The sequence below is a fragment of the Heloderma suspectum genome, chromosome 1, assembly GCF_057233095.1.
Source record: "Heloderma suspectum isolate Gila_16-S chromosome 1, 16-S_ref, whole genome shotgun sequence".
Classification (NCBI taxonomy): domain Eukaryota; kingdom Metazoa; phylum Chordata; class Lepidosauria; order Squamata; family Helodermatidae; genus Heloderma; species Heloderma suspectum.
This window is the reverse complement of record NC_139458.1, coordinates 92,369,638-92,377,351: the sequence shown is the minus strand read 5'-3', so window position 1 is coordinate 92,377,351 and position 7,714 is coordinate 92,369,638.

The following is a 7,714-nucleotide window of genomic DNA, read 5'->3' as shown; positions in this document are numbered from 1 at the left end:
AATCCTGTGACTCTAACACTAACGTTAACCTGGCACTAAGTGGCATAAAACTATAAAAGATTTAATAATCTCAAAGTACCCTGGGTCCGTAATTATTGGCATGGAGGGCTGCAAATTGGCTCAGATGTCACTAAGCCGCATACTATACCAAATGACATGGGATGGCTTGGTCCTGTGAACTGCACATCTTGCGCTCGGAATAGGAGCTGAGCTGAGCCGGAGGATGCTTTGATGGCATCCAGACGCGCTAATGACACCAGATGACTTGATCCTTCGACAGCTGCAGAAGGAATGGGCCCATAACCTGTGGCAGAGCTGTGCTGGAAGAAGCTCTGATCAGGACCAAGCGTGCTGCAACAAAAACAAAAAATAATAAGCTATTCTGGGTCCGTCTCTAAGTTTGCTTTGGGCCCAGAGCCCCCTACCGTGTACGACATGGGCAAAGGGAGGTGAGCACAGTCCCTTAGTCTTTTCTACCGCCTTCAAGCTAGCCCAGTTTAAGGTAAGTCCAGCTGGGCCTCATCTTCAGAGGAAGAATTGTACCTCCCCCCCCCAAGCCTCTTTGCAAGTGGGTAGTAGGGATGTTAGAGAATTCCGCCATGGACTCATGTGAGGCTGGATTCTTTAGAATCTGGCCCCCCGGAGTCCGTGGCAGAATGGAGCAATCCCCCCCGCCACCCTGCGGAATCCCCCCGGGACGGAGCCTACCTTTGTTGGCCATCCGCTGCCCCGCGAATGGCTGCCCCAGTCTGCGGACACCATTTCCATTCCACTTTAGCTGTGATAGGCTATGTAAGTATTTATGTAGCCTATCATGGCTAATGCAGGGACGCCATTTGCATCCCTGCAGTAGCCGTGATAGGCTATGTATATATTTACGTAGCCTATCACGGCAAAAGGCAGGGACGCAAATGGCATAGCAGCCGCCATTTGCGCTCCTGCCTTTTGCAGTGATAGGCTATGTAAATATATACGTAGCCTATCACGGCTACCGTAGGGATGCAAATGGCGGCTGCCATTTGTAACTGCAGCCCAGCAGCAGACGGAAGTCCAGTTGCGGGCAGCCCTGGCTGGTGGCTCTGTGGGCTCCCCGTGGAGTGGAGCTGGATGGGGAGGATTCAAGGGGCGAGGGACGGATCACCTCCCCACCCCAGCGGAAGGCCCCAGCGGAACAGGGTAAGTCATCTGTACACCCCTAGTGGGTACGGTGCGTTGCCCCTTCCCAACTTGCCTTTTCTTGTGGGGCATCATATACAAAAATAACTATATGCATACGTGTATATATATATATATATATAGAGAGAGAGAGAGAGAGACAGAGAGACAGAGAGACAGACAGACAGACAAGAACCCACATCTCCAAGTCCCAGTACAGTAGGGATGTTAGAGAATTCTGCCATGGATTCCAGGGGGGGTGAATTCCAGTGAATTCGGCCCCCCCGGAATCTGTGGCGGAACGGAGCCCCCTGCCCCTCCAACCTGCGAAAGCCCCATGAAACGGAGCCTACCTGGCTGCAGCTCCAGCTCCGGTGGCGGTGGCTCTGGCCACTGCCGGGCTGCTGCGGCCGCAAAGGGTGGCTGTCGTAGCGGCTGCCATTTGTGTCCCTATGCCGGCCCGTGATAGGCTACGTATATATTTACGTAGCTTATCACGGCTAAAGCAGGGACGCAAATGGAGTCCCCTACGCCATTTGCATTCCTGCTTTAGCCGTGATAGGCTATGTAAATATTTACGTAGCTTATCACGAGCTTGCATAGGGATGCAAATGGTGTCCCCTACGCAGGACGCCATTTGTGTCCACACCAGCCTGGCGGTGGCTGGAGGCCCCACTGTGGGTTGGCCCGGCCGGCGGCTACATGGCCTGGCCGTGGAGCAGAGCTGGCTGGGCAGGATTCCAGGGGGGAGGAATGGATCGCCTCCCCCCCATCGGGGATTCCGGGGGGAGGAATGGATCGCCTCCCCCCACCTGTGGAACCTGGTGGAGCCAGGTAAGAGGGGTTTCATACACCCCTACAGTACAGTACTCTAACTACTGCACCATGCTGGCTCTCTAAACTGCCCGGGAGGTGTAACAACAAAAGAACCCCCAACCCCGCAGGGCTACCGGACTGCCCAAACAGGGGCCAGCAATGGTTCCACCAGGGTGTCAGGCAAAATCCTCTCCATGCCCCACTCAGGGAAGCTGGGGATCAAGCCTCGTACCTTCTGCAAAGCAAAATAGGGGCTCTTTGAGGTGCTCAAAGGCCCCAGTCTGGAACTTTAGCAAGGGACCCACTCTTTCAGCAAGATACCATTTAAATGCTGCTTGTTGTCAAGCACAGATTGTGGGAGATGCACCTTTAAAAGCAGCATAGAAAATTTTATAGATTTCATAGAATCAAGGGTTGGAAGGGGCCTACAAGGCCAACCCCTGCTCAATGTAGAAAGCCTGATTCCCAGGCGGTCTCCCAGCCCAAAGCTAACCAGCGAAGACCCTGCTTAACAACCAAGATCAGCCAAGATCAGGTGCATCTCACCCTTCTCTGGATGAGAGAAAAGGGGTGTCAAAAGCCCCAGAATCAGACAATTCACCGCTCCCCCTGGGGAAGAGTCACCAAGGGTGAGACACCACCTGGGGGGGAACCGGGATCACCCCTACCCACTTCTCCCCGGGGCCCATGCAGCCCAAACCTTAGGGCAAATGGCCCCAGAAGACCCGTGAAAGTTGCTAGGCTCAGAAGCCCCAGATTTGGCAAGGGATCGCCCTTTTGAAGGGATGGCAGGGGAAAATGAGTCAGATTCCCCAGGCCTGGGGATACCAGGCCTGAGAAAGGAAGCATTCCCCCCCCCCAGGGGAACTGCGACCTCTTGGGGGCCCTTGTAGACAAACCTTGGGCCAAATGGCCCTAGGGGAAAATTGGGGCCGCCCTTAAAAGGTTGGTGCTGAAGCTGCCTGAAGTGCATGAAACGAGCAGCAGCTCCCATACAGGAGCAGCTGCTAAGCTGTTGCTGCCCCTCAGCTGAGAAATGAGGGGCTGCGAAGGCCCTGCCAGCCTCAGTCAGGCCGTCGCCACCCTCACCGCTCCCTCTCGGCCTGGACTGCGCGTGCTCAGCCAGGTGCCATTGCCCTCACCACACCAAGACAAGGCTGCCACCGCTGAAAAAGACGCTGCCACTGCCACTGCCGCCGCAGCAGAAACTTCGGCTGATCCTCAGCCCAGGAGGAGGCATGCCGCTGGGAGTCCTCGCTGCTGCCCATCGGGTCGCCGCTGCCTCTCCTCCTCGCAGCTGCAGGGGCGTGCAGACACACAGCAGCCATACGAGCGAGAGACAGTTTGGGAGGAGCGTGGAGTGTAAAAAGCCTCTCCGGCCCCTCCCCTTTGGAGTGGCACCACAGGGAATGCCCAATGGCAACCTGCAACTTCTCCTCACCCCCCCGCCTACAACGCCCCCCCCCGCGGCCAGGCAAGCTGGACGTGGGGGTAGGGCATTTCCTGCCCTCCCCACCTCGGAACGCCCCCAGACATGCCCCTTTTCAGCTGCTCCGCACTCCTTTTGCGAGAGTGGAGGATGGGACTGTTCCACACTGCCCCCGAGGCAGCGTGGAAGCGAGGGGAGGTCAGTTCCTGGAAAACAAGGTATTCTATGGCCGTCTGCTTTCTAGCAGCCATAGGATTGCTCCCTAAGTGTAACAATTTAATATGTGTCAGCAGTCCATGTTTTATATTTGTCAAGGAGATGTAGCAATGGAAAATGCTACATGACAGCAACACGGGGGAACGGACAAAACAGCAGCTTCCAGCCCAAGCCACTGTTGCATGTGTCCACTCAAATGTTCTATCCAATTTCTGTATTTATCTCTGTGTGTGTGTTTTTTAAATACACATAAATTTTGTTAATTGAATGTGTATTTACATATTTTAATTGTATCTTACCTCAAAATAATGCATTTTAAAACACATGTTTATTTTATTTTATCTAGGGGTGTACAAAACCCCGCTTACCTGGCTACGCTGGGGTCTGCAGGTGGGGGAAGGCGATCCGTTCTTTCCCCCAGAATCCTCAATGGAGGGGAGGCGATCTGTTCCACCCCCCCGGAATCCTGCCTGGCTGGCTCCACTCCGTGGCCAGTCTGCGGAGCCGCCGGCCAGGCCAACCTGCAGCAGGGCCTCCAGCTGCTGCCTGGCTGCTGCGGACGCAAATGGCGTCCTGCGTAGGGGACACCATTTGCATCCCTACGCCAGCCCGTGATAGGCTACATATATATTTATGTAGCCTATCACAGCTAAAGCAGGGACACAAATGGCATCCCTTACGCCATTTGTGTTCCTGCTTTAGCCATGATAGGCTATGGAAATATATACGTAGCCTATCACGGGCCAACGTAGGGAAGCAAATGGTGGCCGCAGCAGCCCGGCAGCGGCCAGAGTAGGGATGGGGGAGAATTTCTCCCCGAAACTTCGGGGGGCCGAGTGCCAACGTATTTGGCCCCCCGAAGTAGTTGCGGGGAGAAATTCTCCGCCCCCCCACCCCCCCCGGATGGGACTTACCTTTCCCGAATGTCGTTCCCGGTGGCGGGTCGCAGCGGCAGTTCGGCAGGGCTTCGACAGGGGCAGGGGCAGCAGCCGGTCTTTCGACCGGCTGCCGCTGCCGCCATGCCAAGAAAAGTAAAAAAACACACAAAAAAACGCCCCAGTGATAGGCTACGTGACGATTAACGTAGCCTATCACGGCTAGATTTGCAAAGTCAGCCGTGATAGGCTACCTAAATCGTCACGTAGGCTATCACGGGGGCGTTTTTTTTTTAAACTTTTTATTTCGCGGCCAGGTGAGGCGAGGCGCCTCCTCCCCGGCCTGAATTTCAGCTGGGTGAGGCAGGAAGCCTCCCCCCCCGGCCTGAACTTCGGGGGGAGCAGCGAAGCGCCTCCCCCCCACCGCGAAGCAAGCTGCAAGACCAGGTAAGTGACTTTCGTGCACCCCTAGGCCAGAGCCGCCACCGCCTCTGCCACTGCCGCTTTATCCGCCACTGGAGCTGCCGCCAGAGCCACCGCCAGAGCCACCGCAGCCAGGTAGGCTCCGTTTCGCGGGGCTTTTGCAGGGTCGTGGGGTGGGTTGCTCCGTTCCGCCACGGATTCCCCTGGGATCTGTGGTGGAATTGTCTAACATCCCTAATTTTATCTTTAACTGAGAACTGCATTGGAACATTCAGAAAGTGCAAAATCTGATGGATGGCTAAGTTCTAGTCTGAACATCAATCCAGGTCAGCTTGCAGGAATTCAATTAATTAGAATTCACGGATATCAAATTGTTTGATATTAAATGCCTCAAGCACATTATTATTATTTTATTTCTTGACTTTTTTGTCCATCAAAGTTCATTCCTCATTGGAAAGAACTGGAAAAAGGATAGCTACATCAAGTAGCTCAAAAAGTACAGAAAAGACAGAGTTAGGAATTTCAAAAGGTCCCCAGTGATTTTGGATAAAGTGGCCACCTTGAGTAAAAGAAGAAAGGAATGGTATTAAGCAAAAAACAAAACTACCCATTGGCAGATTTATATGAGTGTTTTTACTCAGTCATCTACAGAAAGATCAGTATAAAGACGGAGAAAAGTAGGGATGCCACTGAGATTAAAAAATATCTGGCTCAGAATACTAATTCACCTAGCATGTAACACACCAGTGTATGCGCCTTTACCCTTACAAACAGTGTTCTACTCATAATTTCAATCAAGAATATTTTATGTGCCAATTCTGCACGTACAGGACCTGCATTCTTCAGAGTAGGTGCTCAAAAAGGCAGCTGGATTGGCATGTTCACTAAGGGATGTGCTGTAGCTCAGGATGGAAGGGCCTTGGCTCAGGCACATGCTTGGAGTGCAGAAGGCCCCAGGTTCAATTCCCAGCATCTCCAAGTAGTGCTGGATAGGGGTGTACGGATTCCCCACTGTCTGTTCCAGTGGGGAATCTATGGGGGGGAGGCAATCCGTTCCTCCCCCCTCCGGAATCCTCCAGAGCAGTTCTGCTCCGCTCAGATTCCGGGGGCAAGGGAAACTGGCTTGGGGCGCTTACCTTCCACGGATCTATTTTGCATATAAGTCTATGGGCACATGCAATCAGCAGGATGTGCCCATAGACTTATATGCAAAATAGAGCCGTGAATCTTGTGTATAAGCCTATGGACACATAGACCTACGCGCAAGATTCATGACTCTATTTGCATATAAGCCAATGGGCACATCCTCCCGATCGCCTTAAAAAAAAAGAAAAGACATGGCAATTGGCAGGGACAGGGAGGAGGCAAATGGCTCTGGCTGGCAAGAAGCAGCCAAGTGCCGTTCCGCCTCCAGTCCTCCTGGAGCGGAGGTAAGTGGTCCCAATCCACTGCGGATTCCTGAGGCCAGATTCCAAAGAATCCGGCTTCATTTGAATCCACAGCGGATTTCTCTGACATCCCTAATGCTGGAAAAAGTTCTTCCCATAAAGCCTGAACCATCACTGCCAGTCAGCGGCCTGCTTCACACGTAATGACTAACTATGGATTAAACAACCCACAGTTAGTCAGGGTGGTGCTGAAGCAAGCAAGCACACTGCTTCCCACATGCTTGCCACTTCTGCTTTGCATCCAGTTTCATCAGCAACCCAGGAACACTCCATTTCTGGGTTGTTTGAAATGAAATATAAATGAATCTGGAACTGTCCATTGTTGAGGGAGAAACAACCCAGAATTTGGATCCATGGTTTGTTGTTGGGTTAAAACCCTGGGTTGTTTGTTCCTCAACAACTCAGAGGTCCAGGTTCATACTTGATATGAAGCAACCCAGGCCGCCACCACCATCATTGCTGCTGCCACCAGCTCCTGAGCCCTGGATGTGCACTGGCTCTTGTTGCAGGGAGTTGCCAATGGCAACTCCCCGCAAAAAGAGCTGGTGCACATCCACAGCTCAGGAGCTGGCAGCAGTGGGGATAGTGTTGGCAGCAATGGAGGCAGTGGTGGCAGCAGTGGAGGTGGCAGCGGTGATGGTGGTGGGATCAACCTTGATGGTGACTCCTCCTATGACAGCTCAGGTAAGGAGCTGGAGGTGCTGACGCAGCTGGTCTGGGGTGCCGAAATGCACTGAAGCACTTCGGAGAGCCCCTGACCCACGTCAGGTCGCTTCATGCCCCCTCCGCTTCACCTTGGAAGGGGCCTGAAGCAGCCCTCTTTGACTTAGGGTTCGGGCCTCAGGCCAAAGCAGTCCACAGCCCTAGTCACTAGCCAATCAGAAAATGACAGTGAGGGTAAATCAAGATGAGGACAGTGAGGGCAGAGAAGATTCATGGTTGCAATTAGAAGGTGACAAAAGCGGGCTGAACAACATCCAAGAAATCCCTTACTTGTGTTGCGGATAACTTCCTCCTACAGAAGGTAGAGGAAGGAAATAGAGGATCGACTATCCTTGACTTGATCCTAACCAGCAGAGATGACTTAGTTAGGGATGTACGAAAGTTCTGCCATGGATCTCTGGGAGGCCAAATGCCAGCTCATTTGGCCCTCCGAAATCGGTGGCGGAACGGCTTGCCCCCTGCCCCCCCCTGGATGGGACTTACCTTGGGTGGATCTTCCTGGCAGCGGCGGCGGCTCCAGCGGCGGTTCAGCGGCTGGTCTTCCGACCGGCTGCCGCCGCCGCCATTTCCAGGTTAAAAAAACAAAACAAAACGTGATAGGCTACGTAAAGATTTACGTAGCCTATTAC